Source organism: Mus caroli, unplaced genomic scaffold, assembly GCF_978045245.1.
Source record: "Mus caroli unplaced genomic scaffold, Mus_caroli_1 scaffold_8, whole genome shotgun sequence".
NCBI classification, from domain to species: domain Eukaryota; kingdom Metazoa; phylum Chordata; class Mammalia; order Rodentia; family Muridae; genus Mus; species Mus caroli.
This window is the reverse complement of record NW_028227263.1, coordinates 58,832,034-58,858,887: the sequence shown is the minus strand read 5'-3', so window position 1 is coordinate 58,858,887 and position 26,854 is coordinate 58,832,034. Positions and strand designations below refer to the sequence as shown.

The following is a 26,854-nucleotide window of genomic DNA, read 5'->3' as shown; positions in this document are numbered from 1 at the left end:
GAAGCAGAAAGAGCACTACCCAATTCATTCTATGAAGCCACAGTTACACTGCATATTCTACCTTGGAAGTGGAACAGTTTCTGTCTAATCAGGAACCTATCACAATTTCCTTTAAGAAAGGACTTCATAAGAGATTTTTTTTCTACTTCTATCATGTTTAATGTTCTTAACAGATTTTAAAAACTGGTTTAGTGCATATTACTTTTAGTTTCAGAAGACATCATGTATATTTAAGAGGCATTTAACTATTATACATTATTTTGATGACATAAGAAATATCAATACTGATTTGTATATTTTAAAATAGATTTTATTCGTTTAACAAAAATCTTAAAAAACACAATATAAGGCTTAGTGGAACATGGAACACTGGAAAAGTTACCTAGATGAAAAATGCTCAAAAATAACATTCTTTCAAATGTATATATGAACACTTAAAAGAATGTTATTCCTTGAGCAAAAAGAATAGATGACTATTTCATATCTGCTCTTCTCTCAGGCATCATAAAAAATCTGCTTTATGTTCAACCATCAGCTTGATTCCTTTTTCTCAGAAATATACGAACATTTTAAAAACTTTTATTAACAGATCTATGAAGTTTTCTTTTTAATTTCAACACATATACATTACTGCATACTTGGGTATATTGAATGAGCAGATACAATATCTTTGGTATTAGGGTTCTATAGACATTTCTTGTCTTCATGGAATGTTCCAAGTAATGGGACTGAGTTATTTATGAGATCACTGTGCATGACTTTTGGGTAGAAAAGGTGAGTAGATTTCTTGGATCTATCATTTCCTAGCTACATAGCATTTAAAAAATGGTTGATGATGAATATTACAATTAACTTACTAAGAAATCATGAGATTGTAGTACGACAAAGTAGACTAAACATTACAGGCAATAATGCCTACTATGCACTTGCATGAATTCAAGGAAATAACACATATTAATTTTTTTATCTATGCAATATCTAAACTTGAGTGGCAACATCATTTTGTTAGAGAGAGACAGAGCTACATTATTAGCTACACATTTTGTAAAATGTAATAATCTAGGTATAATAGAGGTATAGCCAAAATACTCTTGTAGATACATCGTTTCAAATTGTGTCATATGGCTGAACTGACTGATATATTTAAGCCACTAAAAGTTCAAAGTTAATATCTCAGCTGCTTCCATTTGAAGTTTATCCACATTTATCACGTTTAAAGTAGTAAAATCTTGGTAGTAATTGTGCAATATGTTCTTCAATTTTTTTTTGAGTTCTTGTTGACATCTAGACAGTTTCCACGTGCCAAGAATCCCCCTATTATATATTAATCTTATTGCATGATATATCATACTGCATTTAAGATTTTATCTCTTTGGGCTGGAGAGATGGCTCAGTGGTTAAGAGCACTGACTGCTCTTCCAGAGGTCCCGAGTTCAATTCCCAGCAACCACATGGTGGCTCACAATCATCTGTAATGGAATCTGATGCCCTTTTCTGGTGTGTCTGAAGACTGCAACAGTGTACCCATGTACATAAAATACTTAAATAAATAAGTCTTTTAAAGCTCTCTTTTCCCCCGTTTTCTTTCTGCTGCCACCTTGCCCCCTCTCTCCCAATAAACACATGTGAAACTGTTTTTTTTTTTTTTTAAGATTTTATCTCTTCAACTCTCTAATTCCATTTCTGTATTAGATTACTATATCTTTAAGGGTATATATTTTAAAGTATCTAACAGTGCTATTCTGCCTTATCTGCTTTCATCACCCAGAGTTTTCAAGAAGCCTACCATTACAATTCATTCATTTCCTATTACATCGTTGTAGTGTTCTGACTGAATTTGATACTCTTCACTCAGACCACATTGTCATGAGGGACAGGGTCATGTACAACATGAATTGTTTTTTTTTTTCCCTAGTACTAGGAATATCCTGGGAACATAATAAATAGTGAGCAATTGTCTGTTGAAAGATACATGCCATAGTTTGTATAAGGTTAGTTGTCAAGGATACATGGGCTAAATTCCAAAGTAATGGTATTAAGAAGTGTTGGGACCAAGCAGAAGTGAGACCCAGAGGTAAAGGTGTGAAGGTCCCACCTTCAGAAGCCATGTCATGCAATTTTGTATGATTAGTCTCCACACATTTTGGGGCTGCTTCACTCTGTGTTCACCATTTTACCCCATCCAAATGAGGTGCCTGACAGATGTAGCCATGCAAGCTTGGACTTTTGAGGCTTAAAAAAACATGGGTCCAAATGAACCCCTTTTTCTTTTTTTAATTTATTTTTATTTGTAATTCATTTTTTACACTCCATATTCCATTCCCCACTCTTCCCCTCCCACCCTCCAAATGTTCCACATCCCACACCTCCTCACAACCATACCCCACCTTCCACCCCATCTGACCTCTAAACTCCCTGGGGCCTCCAGTCTCTTGAGAGTTAGGTGCATTATCTCTGAATGAACATAGACCTGGAAGTCATCTACTGTATGTGTGTTGGGGGTGTCATATCAGCTGGTGTATGCTGTCTGTTTGGTGGTCCAGTGTTTGAAAGATCTCAGGGATCCAGATTAATTAAGACTGCTGTTCCTCCTATAGGATCACCCTTCTCCTTAAATTCTTTCAGCCTTCCCTAATTCAACAACAGGGACTAGGTGCTTCTTTCCATTGGTTGGGTGCAAATATCTGCATCTGACACTTCAGCTGAATAATGTAGCCAGCCTCAGATAAATTTGTAGCAACACAAAATATAATGTCAAAACAAACATGTTTTCTGTTCATTGGAAAATATCTTTTAAACAAAATGTTTAATAGATTTTAATTAACATATCCCATCACTTTCTTCCTTCCCTTTTTTCCCTCTAGCCTGTCTCCCCATATATCAATATGTCAATCAATCAATATACATGTATATGTATATATGTATATATGTATATATATATATACACATACACACACACACACACATATATATGTATATATATATACATATATATATATATATGCATTTGCTTTTTGTTTGCTGTCTATGGTTTCGAAGCTGACTAGTTTGTATTGAATAACCAACAACCTGGCTCATTATGAGCAGGTAAGACAGATTCTCCCTCTCTCACCAGTCATTAGTTGGCTAGCTATAGAACCCTATAAAATTTGTTCTCTTCTACATTAGCTTCTCTGTTGGTACTACCATTTTTCAGGTCTTGTTTATGCAATCGTTTTTAGGAGAGAATGTTTCAAGCAGATTTCCTGGTATTTTGGATCTTACAATCATTCTAGCCCTGCTTCTACAATATTTTCTGAGACATAGACAGAGTTTCTCATGATTTGTTGATCATTATATTGTGTCTAGCTGTGGTTTCAATTTTCTGTAAGTAAAATTTGCTTTAGTAAGGTTGGGAGTCTATATGTATCTGTTGGTATAAAGTTTAGGTTTAGCATGAAATATGGTATTATATTGGTTTAACAAAGTAGCAATACTAAATTCTTATCTAAGTCCATGACCCCACTATCCTTGGGAATTTTGGCATAATTGCCCTTCTGTCAAGTGCACCTAAAGTCCAATTATATAGCTGTTGTGTAAACCAACAAATGAGTACCACTTATTATACCTTTATGAATATCTTGAATATCTTGTTCTTCATAGGTGTTGTAGCTGGATATACTTATTTGCTTCCCTTGCTTGTCAGAAAGGTATTTTCTGGTGTCATGGAAGTTGAGTAGAAGAAAGAAGATTTCAGGTTAGATCCAATTCAAATAATCGAGTCCACTGTTTTAAGTGTGTGGTGTCTATAGAAATAAAGGGTTACCTTCAACCTCTGAGAGGCAACAAATGGCAACAGTAATAGCCTATATTGTTTGGAACTTATTTGCCCTACTCTTGCTACCATCTTAAAAGAAGAATTCTTGTGACTGATATTGGAGTATTTGTTATAGTTCTCATGGGGGTTAGAGTTCTTGCAGAGAGTATTGTCAGCCCAAGTGGTACACATGCATGCATGCATGTGTATTAGTATGTGTGCATGTGTGTGTGTGTATGTGTTAGACTTGGGGCCTGGTCTTCAGATAAGTGTCAAGGATGGAGCAGTGAACAAAAATCAGAAAACTTAATTTTATATTCTTCTGACAAAGTTGAAGATTTAAAGTACACAAACCCTAAAATATGGTAGTGTATAGTGTATTAAATCAAATAAAAAATATTAACCCCTATCCAAGGCTTACTTAGAAAGACCTTCAGTGAGTTGGCAAAGCACAGCAGTGGGAGGTGGCTAGAAGTGAGGAGGTCTAAAATGTAGAGGATCAGTGTGGCATCCTGGCATCTTTGGGAGTGCAGTGAAGCCTTTGGGCTGTTCAGGAAAGAGTTATATTACTCCATTTCTCTTAAGATAAAGAAGTCTGTGAAAACTTAGGTGATCCTATAATGTGCAATGAATAAATATATTAAGTAATCATTTCCATTGTTTTGCTACATTTTACTGATGTGAAATACATATAAATTAATGCTACCTTTGCTGCAGGTGGGACGTTTGCATGAATAAAGCAACTAATAAACTTCAGTGACATGTTATCAAGAATATCCATTACAAAATATGTATGTGATTCAATAGGAATCAGCAGCAACAATTATCAATGTTAGTAGCCTCTCATCTCTGAATATTTTTTAGGAAGCAGGAACCCAAAATAGGATTTTTCTGTGTACTTTACCTAATGTTCTTGAATAGCAAGCTCAATGAACATCCGGTTTGCTAAATATATCCAGCAGCTCTTTCTCTGATGCAAACAGCCTACTCACTTTGATAAAATCTTTCAGCTTGCATGACTTTGTTTAAAAATATATTGGCTTGAAATTCTCAGCTGCTACTTAGGTTTAAAACTACATTTTTCTTAACATGGATACAGTTAGGAAAGGTATAAGCCAAAAACGTTTCAATTTGAAAGAGAAATTAATTTAAACCAAGATGTTTAGAGGAATTTGTAAGCTTTAAGCACTCACTTTTTGCCACATGCCATTAAGAAGTGTTATTACCCTACTTAAAGAACAATCCAGAAGGAAAAGAAAAGCCACAGTGCCTAGGAGTACAGCTGCTTTTGTTTTCATATGAGTATACTATGAAATGATAATATTAAGAACAAAAAGGATTCAGAATGTTCTGTTCCTTTTCTATGACAATTGGTCAAAATATGTTATTTTTCTTAATTTTACTGTTAATAACTTGGTGTTAAAGCCTTTGGATGATGTCAAATAGAGCATTCTAGACAGTTTTTGGTAATAAAAATTTATATTAGGATAATTGTACATGGAGAACTCACACATGATTACCATTTTACCAGTTATATTCAACAGTTTATGCAAAGGGAGCAGAACCTTGGCAGCAGCACAGCTGAGAAATACTCCGGTTACCACAAAGCAGGTTCAAGTCCTTACTTTTAATAGCAACATTCATTTCCCTACTATATATCCAGCATGTTCTTCATTTCTGTAATTTCATCATCTTAAGAATAGTATGTAAAAAGAAACATACAGGATATAATTTGGGGAATATTTGCCCTTTCACATACCAAAGCTCTCTGGAAATTTGTGGATGTTTCTTAGTTGTTAGCATCCACTCACTGCTTTTTATTAGTGGCCATGGGTTTACCACCCATTAAACTCATACTGGTGGAATAAATCTCACCTGATTTTAGTTTCTGACTATAACAATTAAAGCTGACATAAACAGTCAAGCAGGGTTTGTCTGCTGTTGGCTCTTCAGAATCAATATGAGAAATACAGCTCCCGGGTTGTATGAAAACAGAAAACTTACTTTGGTATTTGGTTTTCAGAGAAACTGGTCAAATTGCTTTCCAGAGACACTGGGCTATTTTACTTCCTAGCAGTATTGTCTGACTTTATGAATGTTTAGAAATGCCCTGTTTTTATCTTAGTCCTTTTCTTAAGAGGAGTGATATCTCATTGTGGTTTTAATTTACATTCCCTGATGAGTAACACTTTTGAAGTTCTCTCTCTCTCTCTCTCTCTCTCTCTCTCTCTCTCTCTCTCTCTCTCCCCCTCCCCCTCTCTCTCTTTCTGTGTGTGTGTGTGTGTTTAATTTTGGTATCAGTATATTGCCATTGCTTAAATTTCTCATCAGAACGTTGCTCATACTAAAACCAGCAGTTGTATATTTGCAAGGTGTTGCTTTGTTCTGTCAATTTGATACAAGCTAATATCATCTTTGAAGAAAGAACTTTAACTGAAAAACTGCTTCTACCAGATTGCCTAGGCAATGTCTGTGAAGGCATTTAATTCTAAGGATTGATGTGGGTGAGGTGTTCATCCCATTATGGGTAGTGCCACTCCTGGGCAAGAGTTTATGGGTTGTATATGAATGCAAATAGTGCAAGCCATGGAAAGCAAGTCAGAAAGCCACAGTTCCTCAAAGTCTCTACTTCAGTTCCATTAACCAGGTTCCTGCTCTGAGTGAGGACTATCTTGCTTGCCTTTTGGCCATGTTGCTTATTATAGAAATTAAAGGAAAATTTGGAGTTGGACAACTGGAATTTGTCAACTATTTACTTTTCAGAATTTTTTTGTTTTGTTTTGTTTTTTTGTTTTTTCGAGACAGGGTTTCTCTGTATAGCCCTGGCTGTCCTGGAACTCACTTTGTAGACCAGGCTGGCCTCGAACTCAGAAATCCGCCTGCCTCTGCCTCCCCAGTGCTGGGATTAAAGGCGTGCGCCACCAAGCCCGGCCAACTTTTCAGAATTTTTATATATTCTAGGAACTAATAGTTTGATGAATGTGTAGGTGAAAATATTTCCTAACTTGTAGCTTGATTTTGTTTGTTTGTTTATTATAATCCTCTCAATAAGGTCTTGAACAGGGCAATTGTTAATTTTTTAATAAAGCTAAGCTCACCAATTTTCTCCTCTATGTATTTCACTCTTGATGTCCCTACAGGACAAAAATGCTTTTGTATTTGTTTTGTAATTATATACAGTTGCTTGTTTTAAGCGGAAATATCATCAATCTTACATTTTCTGTGTAAAGCCACTGTTTGTGTGTGTGTTTTGTTGTTGTTGTTTGCTTGTTTGTTTGTTTGTTTGCTTTTTGTTTGCTGTTGTTTTTAAACTCCTCCCTTTGATACTCACATTCTCTGGCATCATTTGTTGAAAGGAATGTTACTTCCGCTAAACTGCTTTAGCATATTTGCCAAAAATCAAGAGAATGTGAGAAATTCCCTCTGATTCTTGGCTCTGGTCCACTGGTGTCCATGTCTGAACACCTGCCAGAAGCAAACATCATTTATTGCAGTGACAAGAGTGAGCAATTCTGAAACCAAAAAAAACATGATTTTATGCTGTTTTTCAAAGTTATTTTATGTCCTGATTATTTCACCTTTTACTCGCATATATTTTAGGATAATATTGTCTATGTAAAAAAAACTTATATGCTGTCAGATTTATATTCAACTTCTTCAATTTCTGAGTAATTTTAATCACCATGGGTTTTTTGTTTGTTTGTTTGCTATTCACAAATCTTCACTGATAAAAGATATCTGATATGTGTACGTGTTTTTCAAGACTCCTATTCCATGCATGAATTCACTGAATTTTTAGAAACATTGTCACAGATCCAGGAGATTTTCTTTTGAGACAATTATTGTTTCTAAAAGGAACAACTGAATTTCATTTCTGATAAGTGTCCCTTCTGTTTACAGTTGCTTCCTGTTATGGTGCCTACAATATTTAGTATGTTGGTGTATATAATGGGGAGATGGCACAGAATCATCATGTTTAGAATTTAGTAGAAGAATATTAAATTTTTCAGTCTCAACTACAACCACTGTATTGGTTTTTTTGCAGATTCTATTATCCAATTGAGGAAATCTCCTTTGAGTTGGCATTATTGATATGACCACATAATAAGCTATATTACATTAGCTGATTTTCAAGCATAAAAGGCCAACCCTTCACCTACTTATTTTTTACTTTTTTTTTCTTGGTTCTTTGTGAATTGCATATCATACAGCTCAGTCCTACTCATATCACCCTCCCCTCACACCTGTATCTACTCTTTACTCTTACAACCCAATAAAGAAAAAAAATCTTGCTGTGGAAGCTGGAGTGTGTCACAGTGTGTTCCACATTGCATCTTTTTGTCCACAACTTTGCCTGCAAATGTTCTTTTCAATGATTAGTTGGCCTGGCAAGAGGACTCTGGCTTCTGTTATGATATCAACACTGAAACCTTACTGGAACACTTCTCAGGTATCCCATTGTTACCATGTGCCATGAAATCTATGTACTTTTTGATCTATAGGACCGGCACTTCATGCACTTGAGCATCAATGAAGTAGATGTTCGGATAGGTCAGTTCAAAGCCCTGGGTGAGGTGCAGGGCCAACTCTTTGGAATACTACAACAGAGGAGGGACAGGACCAACTCTCTTGCTATATTGTCATTGAGGACAACTCTCTTGCCTACCCTAGGTGGGAAGGAATTGGGGAGGTGGGGTCTCTTCTCCATCCATGTCATCTCACTGCAGACAAGTAGAGAGGCCTATGTTCATGCCCTCTGGACTGGCTATCCTGAGTCCTTCACTCCCCCAGGGTCAGCTCCACTGCTATGTGTAGGCTACTCACCCAAGTGCTGCAGGTGGTGCAGAGGCAGAGCCATTTCTCCTGCTCTCATGACCACTGTGTCAGGTCTCCAGGTTGCTGCCGGTGGTAAGGCAGGGGTGCAGGTAGGGAGAATGAAGATGATGACTCACCTGTGTCCATACCACCAAACAGGAGAGGAGTGATAGAATCAGTTCTCTCATGTTATCCTCAGGGCCAGCTCACCAGCAGCTCTTGCAATGTGCAGGGCACACTCTCCTCAAGTAATGCAGCTGGCTAGGGTGTGAATCAGCACTACTGTTTTCATATCTGTAGGGCCAGATCTCCCACGATGCCCAGGTGAGGGGTCGTGGCAGCTCTGCAGTTTTCAGACATCAACATGTCCCTGCGCAGCAGCCAAAATTTAGGTGGTAACAGAACCCTGCTCCAGGACCATGGTCCCAGGCATGGCTCCAAAGGCAGCACAGGCCAGATCCCCATCATGGTCCCAGGTGGCACCACAGTCCCTCACTACCCTCAAGTCTCCAGTTCTGCCTCTCTTCTTGTACCCTCATCCTTCCGGGTCTCTTTCTCTCTCATTTCTCCACCACTTACTTGCTCCCCTCAGTGGCACCTGGATCTCTGATGGGATGGTTTGAGATCCTCTCAGGAGTGGTTTCAGAAGTGCTATTCCCTGCTCATGCATATGGCATATGGCACTTGGCAGAGGTCATCTTGGCCATCATCTGCCCCTCACTACTAGGCTTGTGTGGTGTCAGTGGACTGGTGGCTATCTCAGACTAGCACCCTGTCCCAGGCCCCTGGCACCTGTGTGGTGATAGTCTCAGGTTCACTTTTTCCCAAGCTCACATGAGTGACACCTTTCAAAAGTGGTCTATCTCAGGCTCATTCCAGCCTGGTACCCAAGGTCACAGGTGATGTTCTTCTAGTCTCCAATGTGGTTCCTGTCCTGGGAGCTCATTCAGACCTCCATGGTATCAGACTGGTGGACGCTTCAGGCAAGCTTCCTGTCCTGGCCCTCTGGAGCCAGAATGATGGTAATTTCAGACTTGCTTTTTTTTTTTTTTTTTTTTTTTTTTTCAGGGAATGTTAGACTACTAATCATTCAGTTGTTTATAGGTTAAAACACTGAGCGTTAGACACAGGCCCTCACTTCTCTGCAGTATACTACTGCACTCATGACACACCAGCCACACCTGCAATGCATCTAAGGGTAGAGGTAGATAATATATTATTGAGTTCAATATTACCCTCTTTTCCTTGAAGGCAATGAGATGAGTGTTACAAATTCTGTTCTAGTCTCACAGATGCCTGTAGCTTTCAATTTTGTTTTAATGGAGTCATTTTTTTTTTCTGTTCAGACTGGGTAGTCTCCAGGTTTCTACTATATAATTCACAGACTGTTCCATAAATTTTTCTTATTAATTTTTGGCTATGTATTTTAACTCCAAAATTTCTATAAAATTATTGCTGAAGTATTTAAATAATTTTATATTTCTAAAATTTACAATAAAAATTTTGTAGTTGAACAATACAGAAATATATTTAAAAAGACTTAAAGTCTATATAGAGAATTTAATACAATAATTATATTGATATTGTCATCTAATGTTTATTCTTTCATATGAAATGGTTTTTCCTGTTTCTTTATCCCTGTACCTGAGTGTGCATGCATATGTTTGGGTATGCATTTGTGTATGTTAGAGCATATGCATCTGTATGCATGAATTGGTGTGGATTTGTGTCTGTGTTTGACTATGTGTTTCAGTGTAGAGGCCACAGGTTGGCATCAAGGTGACTTCCAATCATTTTCCTTAATTTGTGAGAGTTTTTAAATCACTGAACTTAGAACTCACCCTTCAAGCTAGGCTGACTGATCAGTAAATCCCTGTGATCTGATCAGTTCCAAGGTTACAAGCATATGCTGTCATGCTCACATTTCCAGTGTGTTCTGAGAACTTCACTCATGTTTTCATGACTGTCCAGCGAGAAACTTAATGACTAAACCTCTCTATACCCTAGTTCTTTTCTTTAGTGATTGATTGAGCAACATGCTATTAAATCTTGAATATAATAGTAATTATGGAAGAAGCTTTCATTCTCATTTAGGCTGATCCACATTAATACTGTACTGGCATAAATGTCTTCTTGTTGTTGCCAGGTGGAGTTAAAACCCACATTTACCTCTGGTCTCCTTTGATAATGGCAGGTGAGTTATTCACACTGATGAGTTACAGTAGCAGTTGCAGATGCCTGTATGGTATCTACTGACAGTTTGGGGGATGTACACTCAACAAATTATTACTCCCTAGAACGCAGAAAAATCCAAAAAGTAAGTAGTTGACAGATTTTAATTGTCTAAATTTGCTTTTTATTGTTATAATGAACATCATGGCCAAAAGGCATCCAGGAAGGAGAGTTTATTCAGCTCACATGCCATGATCATATTCTGTTACCAAAAGAAGCCAAGGTAACACTCACCAATACTCTGATGAGAGGGATAAAACAGAGTGGATGGAAGAATCCTTCTTCACCAGACAGTAGTGGAGGGTTGCTACATATTAAACCTTCTTCAACCAACAATGAAAGAAGAGCTATCTCAGTGTCACAAATTAGTGTGAAATTTCAAGTCTTTTGGGCACTGTCAAATGATGGCAGGTATTACCTATAAATACTTTCCAGCAACCAAGAGATGATATGACCTGTGGGACATAATGATTTAGAAAGGAAGCTTGCCAGGCAGTGGTGACACACACCTTTAATCCCAACACTTGGGAGGCAGCAGCAGGCAGATTTCCAAGTTCGAGGCCAGCCTGGTCTACAGAGTAGTTCCAGGAGAGTCAACGCTATAAAGAGAAACCCTGTCTCTAAAACAAAAACAAAAACCAACAAATAGGGAAGCTTAAGAAGTCTTATTATCTTAAAACTTTTTGTTAATATGATTATCAAGGTCGTATTATTATGGTCTTGATTTCTTTTCATGCTTCGTGATTTTTTTTAAAGTATTAGTGAGGACTCTCATACCTAGTCATTTGAAAGGGCAATTATCTAACATAACTTTCTATTTATCTGAAGAAATAAGTCAGAATTATGACTGCTAAATTTCAGGTATTTGTTCACAATATATGTCCATCTCTTGGATTTTTAGTGTTAAGATTTATTTTATGTTTATGAGTTTGTGCCCACATGTATGTATGTGCAGATTGTGTGTATGTGTCTGGCTGGCGAGACCAGAAGAGCATGTCAGATGCCCTGGAACTGGACTTAGGAAATATTGTAAGCATCATGTAGTTGTTGGGTGTCATACAAGAATATCAAGTGTTCTTAACTGATGAACCATCTATCCAGCCTCTGTTTTATGATGTTTACAACAACATTTGTTCTCAACGGGATTTGAATCCATATTGATTCCTCCCATCCATTCATCATTCCTTCTAGCATCTCCTTGATTTATATTCAGTCACTTGTGAAACATGAGCATTGCATTTCTACATTACACTACAAACTAAATATATAAGATAGAGCCAACCATCTCTTTATTGAAACCAGTATTTTTTGTCTTTCTCTACTTCCATATATTTTTTTTATATCAAAGGCTATATTCTTTATCCAGCCCCACCAAAAAAGACATACAATTCAGGTTTTTTTCCCTCTCTCCTTTCATGTCTTGTTACTACACATATTTTTTCACTTTTTTTTCACCGTGTTGCATCTGTCTTTGGTGTTTTGCTTTACCATTCTACTTCTGCCAGTCAAAGAAACCTGGCTTTCTATTCTTTCATTCCTGGAATATTGCAATTGTCTAAACATCATTGATTCTCTCTCTCTCTCTCTCTCTCTCTCTCTCTCTCTCTCTCTCTCTCTCTCTCTCTCTCTCTCTCTCTCTTTCTCTCTCTCTATCATGATTTCTATTAATACAAACCTGCCACAGTTTGCAAATGCATGCTTTTATTCCTTCAATTAAACTGTTTAATTGTTATTGCTACGCATTAACACAAAACTAAGCCCAAAATACTTAAACTTGTATTTCTGAGACACCATTTTAATATAAACTTCCTTGGTTCTATGAGATGCACTCAATATAACCACGCATATATTTCTGCAGTTAACAAAGTCCTAGAAAACAATAAGTTTTTAAAGAAATACAGCAACACAATTTTGGGTGGTATGTTGGACACTTGGTTTCATTTAGTGGTTCTTTGTCATGTCTATCAAATGAAAAGAATATCAGTAATTTAAATAATTAATAATTTTAAATATAGCATTTTCTTTGTGTCTTACAAAAAAGAATGTGGTACAACAGTATTCATGGTAAACTGTTTAAGTGTCAATTGAGGTAGGCGTACATACAGAAGTCATAGCTCACTAGGTGACAAAATATTAGTCATACAGAAGAATGAAGGACATTTTGCAATCTGCAACAGTGTAGAGGAACTTGGAGGGGGTTGTCTAAGTGAATAACCCAAAAGCAGGAAGAAATTATTGTGTGATCTCACCATCTGAAGAACATTAAGAATGTAGAAGCAGGGGCTAGAGAGATGGCTCATAGATAAGAACCCTGACTTCTCTTCCAGAAGAACAGTGTTGAATTCACAACTCTCAATATAGCAGCACCAAACCTTTAGTAACTCCTGTCCAGAGAATCTGATACCCTCGTCTGGCCCTCAAGTCTATGCATAGGGTCTATAGGCATACATACAAGCAAACCACTTGTAATCATTTTAAAAAGTGCCAGCAGCAGTGAATAGAACAGTATTTCCTAGAGACTAGTGGATAAAAGAAATCTGTGTGTGAAGAGGGGTGTGCCACTGAAAGATAGATACTAGTGTGCTGACATAGGATAAGCAAGTTCCTTGTATTCTAATATTTCACATGGTTGGTAATGCTTTTTGAATGATATTGATTGTGATGTTCATTACTCAATGTATCATGAAGTATCATTTCACAAGTTGAATGTTTTTAATCTTTCTGCAGCTAAATATATTATGATACAGAGATTCCATAAAAATTGATCCCATAGAAATTCCATGAAGTAAGAATCTTAGAGTTGAGTGTCATGTATTAGATTGTAGGTCAAAGACAATGAAGAAATGCAGGATTGTTGAAATATCTTGTTTCCTCCTTAAATGCTTCCTCAGGTTTCCTGGGAGAGGAAATTATGCTGATGGTCATGAGGCTCTGCTGACAGCTGAACAAAATGCTAAATATAAGTTACATTGATAGAAGCAAAGGTGTTACCAACAGTGCTGAGATAGTCAAGAAAAGGCTTATGACAAAGTCCTTCTCTGTTCTAAATGTTTAAATCTAATGTATTTGTCAATTGAACAGATGTCAATTCTCTTCACAGTGGCAAGTCTTGTAAAGGAATATAGACTACAGATGCCCCTGAGAGACACATCTGAAAAATTGCAAGGTTTCCTGTATTAACAGTTGTGCAAAGTTGATAAGGCAACAGAATCAGAAGTTGGAACAAACAGTATCTTAAATGCTCAGATAGAATGCCCTGTAGTTGACTCAAGAAAAGTTTAAAGTAGAAATTTAACAGTGAAAATTTTAGGAATAACTTTGTTTTTATAGAGAAGTCTCAAAAATATAAGAATAGCTAAATATGCATTACTCAGACTTCCCTGCTGTTAGCATTTCCTATAAATGTGCCACATTTGTCAAGAATGAGACATTAATGCTGTGTTGTTATTGATATCATTAATTTACTGTCTTTATTTGATATCAACAATTTTCCACTAATGCATTTTTTCCTACTTCAAAATTCCATTTGAGTATCATGTAGCATTTAGTAGATTTGTGTCCTTGGCGCCTTCTGACATTTAAAGAGTATTGATGTCTTGTTTGTCATGATGTTGTCATTTTAAAAATAATTTGTTAAGACCATTACTATTGTCAGTACAAATCATAGGAATACCTAAAAATTCACTTACTAACTCTTTCATAGTTGGAAAAGATAGTCTCCTCCATTTAGCTCACTTTTATTCTTAGGATCTGTATGTGGGCATCATATCAGCTGGTGTATGCTCTCTGTTTGGTGGTACAGTGTTTGAAAGATCTCAGGGGTCCAGATTTCTTAAGACTGCTGGTCCTCCTATAGGATTGCCCTTCTCCTCAGCTTCTTTCAGACTTCCCTAATTCAACAACAAGGGTCTGCTGCTTCTGTCCATTGGTTGGGTGCAAATAACTGCATCTGACTCTTTCAGCTGCTTGTTGGTTCTTTCAGAGGGCAGTCATGGTAGATCTTTTTTTCTTTTTTTTTTTTTGTGAGCATTCGATATCCTCAGTAATGATGTCAGGCCTTGGGACCTCCCCTTGAATGTGGGGATGCTGCTCATTATTAATTCTAGTGTTTCTACAAAGCAACAGTAAAAGCTGTTTTCCTTTCTGGTATAATTCAATCACCTTCATTTTTATTCAGTGTTACCCACTTAAAGACTATATTGCCTAATTCTCTGTTACTCTCCTGGCTAAATTACTCTCTTAGCACAAAACTCTTTCTTCTAGCTATTTGCATGATTGGTCAGTTGGCTAAATTATTCTATATTTTATAAGTTGTCATGCCAAATTTCTTATTTATCATGTAGAGTTGGTGTCTTGATGTTAAACTACAATGATGAAGATTAAATTTAAATAATGCAGGCATGTGGAGTCTCACACTGCTATCATGTGACTCTTGACAACAACACTGGCACACTTTGAGACAATATGCCAATTAACAATTAAACTCAAAAGGAGTATTACAAGAAATTGTAAGAAACAATACTGAGAAAATTCCTCCACCCATTACCCAGCTTATACCAATGGTAGTGATCTGTAACACTATACAGCAATATCACCATGAAGACACACTGGGGAACAGATAAAGTTCTACCACCAATGAGAACCCTCAGGCTTCCCTTGGATAGCCATATACTACTCTTCTTCATGTTCCACTATTCTCTGATTTCTTTAAACCAACAAATGAGTTCTTTAGTTCTATAATTTTTAATTTCAAAAATATTATATAAGTATAATTATGTAATAGCTAATTATTAAATAACAACTTTTTAATTCATCATAATTATCTAGGCTTTTATCTAGAATGCTGTATTTCTTTTTTTATTACTGAGTAGTTCTCTAGGAGGTGGATGTAGATTTAGGGCACCTGTTTTAGGTAATGGTGAATAAACCTGCTATAAATATTTCAGAAATACTTTTAATGATAACTAAGCTTTCTTTGGGGGGAATAAAAACTATTGCTGAAGTTCCTATTTTACATATTACTGAAATACCTGTTAATGAATATATACAAATATTTGTATAATATATATGCATGTATACACATATAAATATATTTAAAGAATCTCTCAAGACCTATTTCAGATTGAATGAACCATTACACACTACTTAGAACAGTATACGTTGTTGGTGCCATTTTTTTCATCTTAGACATTCTGATAGTTGTGCTATGATAACTCATGATTTTAAACTAAATTTCTGGTAGAAAAAGATAGAAAATGTCTTTGTAAATGTCCCTGAATGTTTTAATCAATGTAGACAATGTGCACACATGCATGTACATATTCTTTTCAGTAAATGTTTCACATCCATTGTACATTTCGTATCCACATTTTCCATAGTGTGGTTTTACTGTTGATTTGAATGGTTCCAGCTATTAGTTTTTCATTAGAACACTGTTTACAAATATAATCTTCCCATCTAAAGATTGTCTTTTCACATTTTTATATGGAGTTTCATTGATAATCGCTTCAAAGGTTGACAATGTTCAGTTATACATTTGCTTTGGTTTATGTGGGTTATGTGGTTCAGACACTTTTGTCTTCCTTTATATACTGAAAACTTTGGGTTTTTTTCTCTGTAAACATTTTATAGTTCTATAAGCTATTTATTTAATGGAATGTGTGTATGAATTGTTTCTATTGAAGTCAATTTTCAATATATTTACAATTTTTTTTATTCTTTGAGAATTCTATATGTGACTAAACTGTATTCAGCCTATAACTGCCTCCACTGGGTTCCTCCACCTCTTCCTAGAAAAATCTCCCTTTCCCCCTCTCGATCTCATTACTCCTCTACTTCCTTCTTCTCTTTTATTAATCCTCCTCTTTCTCCTTCTCCTTCTTCCTTGCTGAGTTCAATTAATTGTCTCCATTATTTGTGTGAGGCCATCCAGTGAAGGATGGTCAAGTAATTAGCAGCAATGCTCATGAAGAGAAATTATTTTCCTCTCCACAATCCATCCATTGTCAGTAATTATTAAACTGAAATGGGCTTCATGAGAACTCTGTCATCCATGCTGGAATTTGAGTGATTTGATCTTTTGCATGTCAGGGATAGGAAACCACAGATGCTGTCAAATTATTAGAACAATGGCCCCTACCGTGTCCAGAATTCTTCTTGCACTCTTTCTACCCTTTCTTCCAAAATGTTCTTTGATATTTGGGGGAAGGATTCTGAGGTCACTTTTCCATGCTCATTGATACCCATCTAGATTGATATCAATGTAGAAAGACTGTATTTAGTATTCTGAATTGCATGTATATAGTTCAACAATGTGCTAGACATGTTTGTGGAGCCCAGTGTTATTTCTGGTTTCTTTTTTTTTTTTTTTTTGCTTCTTTTATTTATGAGGTCATCCCAGCACCATTGCACTCTGTCATGACCTGTAGATTTTAGTATATATGCACACTTTTGTTTATTTAAATTCATTGTGTAGTGTTTCCCTGAACCATGCACAATGAAAATTCAGGTGATAATTGAATAAAGTATTAAAACAACCAAGTTTATGAAAGAGTTTTCTTTCTGCATAGAAGAATATAAAAAATCAAGTTTATGGATATGAGGAAGAAAAGTTTATGACTACTCAATTCAAAGCTTGTCTCTTTAGAGCATAGAGATAAATAAAAATTTAAATGTTATTTTTTTCCTTCTTTTTTACTGGATATTTTATTTATTTACATTTCTTCTTTTAGATAAATTTTCTTTCTTTTTTCTTTTTTCTTAGATATTTTTTTAATTTACATTTCAATTTTATCCCCTTTGCTCATTTCCCCTCTGAAAACCCTCCTATCCTTTCCCCTTCTCCTGCTCACTAACCCACCCACTCCTGCTTACTTGTCCTGGAATTCCCCTATACTGGAGCATCAAGCCTTCACAAGACCAAGGGCCTCTCCTCTCATTGATGTCTCACAAGGCCATCCTCTGCTATATATGCAGCTGGAAGTTTGGGTTCCTTCATGTGTACTCTTTGGTTAGTGGTTTAGTCCCTGGGAGCTCTGGGGGTACTGGTTGGTTCATATTGTTTTTCCTACTATGGAGCTGCAAACCACTTCAGCTCCTTGGGTCCTTTCTCTAGTTCCACCATTGGGGACCCTGTGCTCAGTCCCATGGATGGCTGTAAGAATCCACTTCTGTATTTGTCAGGCACTGACAGAGCCTCTCAGGAGACAGCTATATGTTCTTGTTGGAATCCTCAATAATGTCTGGGTTTAGATAGATAGGGGGATGGATCCCCAGGTGGGAAAGTCACTGGATGGTCTTTCCTTCAGTTTCTGCTCCAAACTTTGTCTCTGTATCTCTTCCCATGGCTATTTTTGATTCCCCTTCTAAGAAGGGCAGAAGTATCCACACTGTGGTCTTCCTTCTTCTTGAGCTTCATGTGGTCCACGAATTGTATCCTGGGTATTCTGAACTTCTCGGCTAATATCCACTTATCAGTCAGTGCATTCCATGTGTGTTCTTTTGTGATTGGGTTACCTCACTCAGGATGGCATTTCCTAGTTCCATCTATTACCTAAGAACTTCATGAATTTATCAGTTTTAATAGCTGTATACTGCATTTTTATTTTTCTTTGTTTTTTATATTAAAGGCAACAAAATACTGTTCATACCTGTAAAAGATAGACTAGGAGAAGCTCTCTTACCATAATACTGAATTAATTGAACTTTTTGGATTATTTGCTAAATAAAATGGAGGATGAACAAGATGGAACTATATATATAAAGTAGATTTTTTTTAATCTTAGGAATACTTTAAATATATGGTAAGTTAGAAAGATATTTAAAAGGCTTCTTTAATTCCTCCTCATAGTACATGACATTTTAGATTGTTACATTGCACTGGCTGAAACATCAATACTACTAAATGAACCACCAAACTAAAGATTTTCTTTGTGATGGAACCTTGCTGAGACTGTCAGAATTTTTGTGTATTTGCATCAAATAGTCACTTACTTCAAAGGTTTTTCTCCCTGTTTGACTCTTAGAAAACAAACCCAGCAAGATTCTTAATGATCACAGTAAAAAATTATCTCAACATATTCCGCTTGTTACTAATGATGCATTTAAATGATTCTGAATCATTGTTTTAACCACTTGAATTAAGAGTGGACAAGATTTTAGAAGAATCCAAAATGCTGGGTACACTTACCTTCACTTCACTCATGTCCCTATCACCATGGATCCAGAATCTTGCAAATGTCTTAACATACAGATTTTGAAGTTTTTGTAGCTATGTATCAATGAAATTGTATTTGATGTGCCCATGTTTTACTTCTCCAGTTGGAATATCCCATCTCCAAAGCAGCAGCTGCAGAAAATGGTTCAACCTTGTGTTTATCATTAGTGTCTCTGCTCAGGAGCTAATTGATTTCCATCTAAACTCTACTGCTAAGCAGGACTCCTAATATATATATATATATATATATATATATATATATATATATATATATATATATATCCTGAAATGCTTCTGTCAGTAGCTTTGTAAAGATCAGCAGAAAGAAGAACACACGCATCAGACCCATGAATGAAGAAAGGGAATACAAACTCGGTGGTCCAGCAGGCAAAGTGAGGCAGAGCCCAAAGCTTCTAGGTTAAATCAAGGAAGACCTTGAATCTATATAAACTGATGGGTCACTAAAGAGGAGCAGCATTGGTAACCCAACTCTCAAAAGGAGATTACTTTTCAAACTATGTTCATAACCTTTTTTCTTTTTTCTTTTTATTGATTATTTTTTTATTTACATTTCAAATGCTGCCCTCATTCCAAGTCTCCTCTCTGCAAAACTCCCTCCCTCCCCTTTGCCACTCCCCCACTCTCACCTCACCCCTTTAGCATCCCCCTTTGCTTGAGAAAAATATAAGCCTCCATAGGACCAAGTGCCTCCCCTCCCATTGATTCCAGATAAGGCAATCCTCTGCTGGAGCTATGGATCCACCCATGTGTAGTCTTTGGTTGGTGGTTTAGTCCCCGGGAGCTTTGTGAGGTCCACTTAGTTGATATTGTTGTTCTTCCTATGGGGCTGCAAACCCCTTCAGGTCCTTCAGTCCTTCCCTATCTCTTCCACTGGGGTGCCCAGGCTCAGTCCAATGGTTGGCTCTGAGTGTCAGCATCTGTCTTAGTCCGGTACTAGCAGATCCTCTTAGAGGACAGCCCTGCTGGGCTCCTGTCTGCAAGCAGTTCTTGGCATCAGCAATAGTGTCTGGAGTTTGGTGTTTGTGGATGTGATGGATGCCAAGGAGGGGCAGTCTCTGGATGGCCTTTCCTTCAGTCTCTTAATAATTTTTTAAAAATATTTGTTTGGAAATGCATTTGCAGGTAAAAAAGTGAAAAATGTGTGGCCATTAATCCTTCAAACGATTGGTGCAGGGTCTCAAAAAACAAAACGAAGCAAAACAAAATAACAACAAGGAAAATAAAAATACTTATTGTCTTTTCTGGAATTAAAAGATTAATGAATCCTCTAGGTGTCATGGACTATGACAGTGAGAATCAATCCTGGAAAGCACAACAAGAACATGCTCTTTAAAGAAAAAGCTGCTCCATGGGAATAAAACAGCTCTTTTTTTCTGTCTGTGCTTTTTAGCCCCATTGAAAATCATTCATTAGCCCAAATAAGCTGACAAAGAATAAAGCATGCTTGTGTGGTGTGATTTTATGAAAGTTTGGTTTCTTTCAAAAATATGGGAGCTTAATAAAGGATGCCAAGGCCTCTTGTGGTGCTCACGTCTTCTCTCACACTGGGAACATTTTGTAATATTGAATGTGAACTGAAGGCATGAATCTTGATTTTATTGTCATTTCTTTTACTCAATGAATGTGTGATTTAGCAGACTTCCTACCATCCCTGTTACTGATTTATCTTCAATAAACTGGATATATCAGTCCTGTTCAGAGAAAGAAATCATTGGCATGCCACCTAGAGTCCTTTACATAATAACGGCTCCTATGAGGCATTCAGAATCTTAGTAGCTCATCCTTAATGCCCAGATTGTATACTATTTTAAATATTTTTCCTAATGTTTAACATATTATGTGAGTAACTTTTCTTGTATGTTTCTGTGACAAAATACATAAAACATGCAGTCTAAAGAAGAATGGGTACAGTTTGGCTCACAATTTGAATGTGCAGTTCATCATAGAGCAGAAGGTATGGGATGACAGCAGGCTACATTGAATAAGCATTAACCATTTATTCCTGTGTTTCTGTATTAATGAAGTAGAGATGATGAATGCTAGGGCTCAACCTTCCTCTTTCCCTTTTTAGGTGGTCTGGGACTCCATCCCATGAAATGGTAGCAGCTACATTTAGAGTAGGTCTTTCCACCTTAATTGATCCAGCCTAGATATGCCTTGACAAATATGTTCAGAAACTTGACACCTAGGTGAGTCCTAGATCCACTCAAGTCAACAATCAGTATTAACCATCACGCATATTCAACACCGTAGCTAACTATATACCTCCATGAGCCTGGCTATAGATGAGAATGCACCCTTGCATCCTTATAACATACTGTGCCATAGCATATTCCTCATACCTAAGACTTGCATCCTTCTTTCTTATGTATCATCATCATCATGTTGTGATAGGGATGCTAAACATGAAATACTTCCTACCAGCAAATTATTTGTCATATAATACACCATTGTTAACTGTCGTTCATTTTTCACATAGCAGATGCCTAGAACTTGCTCATATTCTATTTTCAGCCAGATAACTTGTGAGGAAGCCTGATTCCCTGTTCACTGGAAACTTATCTACTACAAGCAAAGATGCTTATGTTTGTAAACAGTGACAGACACATAGGTGATTCAACTAATGATTAATGAAAAAAATGCTGAAGATTTAGAATGATGTCTCTGAGATGCATGCCAAAGTTGTAGATGGAACTTGATGTGCAAGAGAAATTTGCCTTCTCTTTGCCTCTTCACTGGAACATGTTCAAGTTAAATATACTCCTTCAGTTGACACTTAGAGACTTAGAGTTCTGAGGAAAAGCTGTGTATATGCATCTGGCTTCAAATGGAATATTCCCTTCCATAGGAAGTGTCTTCTCCTTCCATAATAAGACAAACAAATATGTTAACCTCAAATAAAATGGCTACACAGCTACAGAGTATGCACACACCCACAAGGTTACTAAAAACAGACCTCTACACCTTACATGATACTTTATACACTCAGAAATTCCTATCTGGGAGTAAGAGCATAACACCATTGATATTAAAATATTTACATCCTGAATGTAGCTTAATAAATAATTGACACCTTTAGCAAGATAAAGTCTAGCTATTCAGAGTTCTCAGATATTTAACACACTTATATGTTGAAAACGTATGAGATGAAATTCTCAAATCCATTTTAAAATGTTCTTTAATTTATACAAAGTTCTTTTAATCTTTCCAAATGAATATATTATATTCTGGAATCTAACTCTGCTAGAAATAGTATTTGTTCACTCTATTAGAAAATTAAAATTAAATTCAGAGGATTTGCTTCAATATTGATTAATTGGGTACAGATGAATTTATTCATTAATTCATTCTAAATAGGTTGTTTTAGTGAAAATAGATTAAGCATAAAGGAAAAGGATAACCATGTTTAATTATTTTTATGTGCTTCTAAAACACCTTTGGTGGAAGCAGTTTTCAGCTATGGGTCTTAAGGGATTTAGTTTTATCTCTAAAAGACATGCTTTAAACTTGAGATTTGAGGATGCTTGTAACTCATGTAATGAAAAAGCTTCTCTGGCTGTCACAGACCACAAATACTTACTAAGCATTGTCTTTCTATTTGACATTAGGAACACAGTGCTATAAACTAATAGATTCATTTACTGCAGTTAAAGTTCACATACACCTGTAACTGGTTTGGTTTTATTTCAATTTGTGTGTTCAGTACTTGCATTTTTAAGTATGTCTGTGAGGCTAGAGAGATGGCTTTTGTGGTGAGAACACTTGCTGCTACTGCAGAGGGCTGAAGTTTAGTGCACATGATCTATGTCTGGCAGCGGCAAAATATCTGCAGCTCTGCTTCCAGGACATCAGATGCTTTGTTCTGGCCTCTGCTTCCATTGGTATCAATGTGTGCACACTTACAAACAGAAACATCAAAACAGCCCAAATCCCAGCCTGGATGAAGAGGCTCATGAAGTCCTACTTCTAGCTAAAGACAACAGACAATTTGTGGCTACAGTAGGAAGTGTGTCAGATTCTACAGGGATGTCATTCCTGAAAAGCCATATACGCTCCAGTAGATCATCATGTAGACATGCTCATAGACGCAACATTTGTAGTCTGGGTTTAAGGAAAAAAAAAAAAAGATCACATGATAATGGGAGGAAAATATCAGTGAGATTGGTGAAGAATTAAAAGGAAGGGAATGGGGATAGATGTGATCCGAAGACATTATACACATATAAAATTTTCAAATAACGTAAAACAGAAACTATATGTTTAAATATACTGTTATTATAATCCCATCATCTATATTTACTAGTTAGAAAGACAAGGACTTTGAAGACTAATATTCAGATTATCTCCTTTCTATTTTTGAAAAAAAATGTAGTTGACAAAAAAGGAGATTTGAAATTCTATATTCACTGCTGACCACTCTTCATTGGACAAAAAATTCAGGGCTCATTCCTGGGAGGAGCTAGTTCTCCTTGTCTCAGCAGGCAATAGCTACTATACTTCTTTGTCTAGAGATGAGACCTCATGAGATTTTATCCTTTCCATGCAACAAATACAATAAAAGAGGCAGAGGCTATCAAATGAAAATTTAGGGTGCATAAAGAGGGGTTCAGGCGGGATTGCTGGAGTGAAAAAAAAGAGGGAGAATTTGTGCAATTCTATACCAATGAAAAACAATAAATAAGAGAAATCACAGTTTATAAGACTGAAACACATTCCAACAAGAATGTAAGAACATGTTTTTGTAAACTAGAACCATAAAAAATAAACAGGGAATAAAAAGTAACTAAAGCTCTTGGCTTTTTATAACTTAGATGCTTAGAAATGCAAAGTTCTGAAAATCTTTAAGCCCAGTATTTCTGGATTTTGGCAACATGCTTAATAAATTCCCATAATACTGTTTCACTTAAGATGCCAAAATGAGGAATAGAAAACTCAGAGTCAAAACAGATTTGCCAGTGGTAAGAAACATGCAGATAGTGAGATGTGCAATACTCTGTAAATCTACATTTGGATCACATAGTTGTTAAGAGTTCAAATTTCAGTTTAGAATACCTGACCCTGATACTCAGCCTTATTTCATCTGTAAGTGCTATTAGCATTTTTCCTTACTGTGCTTTTGTGAGGCATTTCCCCAAGATTTTCTGGTACATGTGAGGTGTCACTTTAAGTTCAGGAAGGTCCAATCATTGGTCCATCAAGAGTAACACATGTCCAGGGATAGTTATGAATATGACCCAAAACAACATTGTGAATGAAAACACTATGGAATACTTACTGTCTTTTTCCAAAAAACTTGATGTCTCAGCTCTGTAAGAAATTATAGATGACAATGTTGTGTTGCAATGTCAAGAATTTAGACACACCTAGAAATGGCAGAGGACAGCCTTTATGGTGTGATCAGTGAACTCTGATCCTAGCTGTATCATGTTAGACATTTGAAATATTGATTTAGATACTGTACAGGTATAATACTGGGTTTTTTGAGTTTTGCATTTTTTTTATTAGATATTTTCTTCATTTATATTTCAAATGCTATCCCAAAAGTTCCCTATACCCTCCCCCAGCCCTGCTCCTCTACCCACTCACTCCCACTTCTTGGCCCTGGCATTCCCCTGTACTGGGGCATATGAAGTTTGCAATACCAAGGGGCCTCTCTTCCCAGTGATGGCCAACTAGGCCATCTTCTGCTACCTATGCAGCTAGAGACAGGAGCTCTCGGGGTACTGGTTAGTTCATATTGTTGTTCCACCTATAGGGTTGCAGACCCCTTTAGCTCCTTGGGTGCTTTCTCTTGTAAGGACCCGCCCTCACATTGGCCATTACAAGATGGCGCTGATGGCACTGGCACCTGTGTAAACAAACCATCTGCACATGCGCTGGGGTAGTTTCCCACCCCATGTGCTCTGCCTTCCCCGTGACGACAACTCCGGCCGATGGGCTGCAGCCAATCAGGGAGCGACACGTCCGAGGCGGAGGACAGTCCTCCATAAAAGGGACGGGTTTTCGCCATTCAGGGGATCTCTCTATCTCTCTCTCTCTGGCTCCCTCTCTGGCTCTCTTCGCCACTGGCTCCTGATGGGGTAAGCAATAAAGCTTGTGCTGCAGAAGATTCCGGTTGCCCTGAGTGTGTTCTTACCAGGGGAACAAAAGCGCGGGCAATATTCTCTAACTTCTCCATTGGGGACCCTGTGTTCCATTTTATAGATGACTGTGAGCATCCATGTCTGTATTTGCCAGGCACTGGCATAGCCTCATATGAGACAACTATACCAGGGTCCCTTCAGCAAAATCTTGCTGGCATATACAATAGTGTCTAGGTTTGGTGGCTGATTATGGGATGGATCCCCAAGTGGGATAGTCTGTGGATAGTCCATCTTTTCCTCTTAGCTCGAAACTTTGTCTCTGTAACTCCTTTCATGGGTATTTTGTTCCCTATTCTAAGGAGGAATGAAGTATCCACCCGTTAGTCTTCCGTCTTCTTGATTTTCTTGTGTTTTGAAAGTTGTATCTTGGGTGTTCTAAGTTTCTGGGTTAACACTCACTGATAAGTGGATATAATACTGTTCATATTAAAAGAAATTCACTTCTTTAAAATTTTTATCTGTTGGCAATACTAGAAACAGCAACAGTGAACGTATACCATGTCACTGATTGAGTGCTCACTACAGGTCAGATAACTTTCATGTATGACTGGTTTTAACTTTAAATTTAAAATTTAAATTTTATTTCATTACTTTACCTTCATTTGCTTGCTTTGTGTTTTCAGATCCAGGTTGTCATGTAGTCCAGTATACCACTGGTCTCAGAGGATGGTCTCTTGAACTCTTGCTCCTCTTGCCCTCACCCTCTAAGTTTCTGTGATTGATCACTGTATCCCATGGCTCATTTCCTGTAATTTAGATAAGTGACAGATCTATCTCCCAACAGAGCTTAACACTACTGTATTATCTCGGCTTCCTCTTATGAGATGAATTTTACATACATAATATTACATTTATTTTAGTTTAAAATATATTATTCTTGAACATAATTACAACAAAGTAGATGTAGCTTCCTAATTTCCCAATTCAAAGCAAACCTAGTGTTTGTCCAGACATCCATGCACAGACTAATAGCATCAAGTGAAATCAGTGAGTTAAAACAAAGAACTTATGAAATTGGGAGGGAAAAGTGGAGGGAGGTATGGGAGGAGATGGAGGGAAGGGAATGGAGATGGATCTGACCAAAACGTATATATGAGTATGAAATTCTCAAAAAAAAAATAAAAATTTATAAAGACTTTGGTTTGGCCATAGTTAAGGCTGAAACATGCAGAACATTTTAAAGTTTCTGCTGTAGGTGCTTAAAGGACTGCTTGACAAATCCACATTGCTCTGTGAACTGTAGTTCTGAGTGATTGGGAGGCAACTTTTAAATGCTAGGGCTTATTTTGATTCTTCCTGCTCTTCTTTATGTTGAGCAGTCCACTTTGTGGCATCACAGATCTTCTGGCTTTCCTTTCAAAACCCACTATTTTAAAAACTTTAATTTGTTCCATGAAAGTTTAATATTGTAAAGTTCATCATGGGTAACTTTAAACCATGAATGCATTTATGATCTGAATACAAAGGGCTAACACATGCTGTAGATGGTTACTGGTGTTGCTGCTTATAAAACAGAAGCTAATGCTGGAACCCTGTATCTCATTTATTGAGTGACATTTCTCTGGGTGCAGAGACTCTGATTCTATAGGTAGTCAGAGGGATCCTGTATTCTGCCTTTGATTTAGGCGATGG

The 26,854-nt window shown here is 36.8% G+C and overlaps 1 protein-coding gene and 1 non-coding gene across 8 annotated transcripts in view; one reads left to right on the top strand and one right to left on the bottom strand.

Annotated features, from left to right (window-relative positions):
* The window catches only part of Grm5 (glutamate metabotropic receptor 5), a 506,948-nt gene that overhangs the window by 69,807 nt on the left and 410,287 nt on the right, over nt 1-26,854 (top strand). The window lies entirely within an intron of this gene.
* Nucleotides 9,682-9,814, bottom strand: LOC115031660 (small nucleolar RNA SNORA17). Its single transcript, XR_003837328.1, has one exon. It is a non-coding gene; the product is annotated as a small nucleolar RNA SNORA17 (small nucleolar RNA).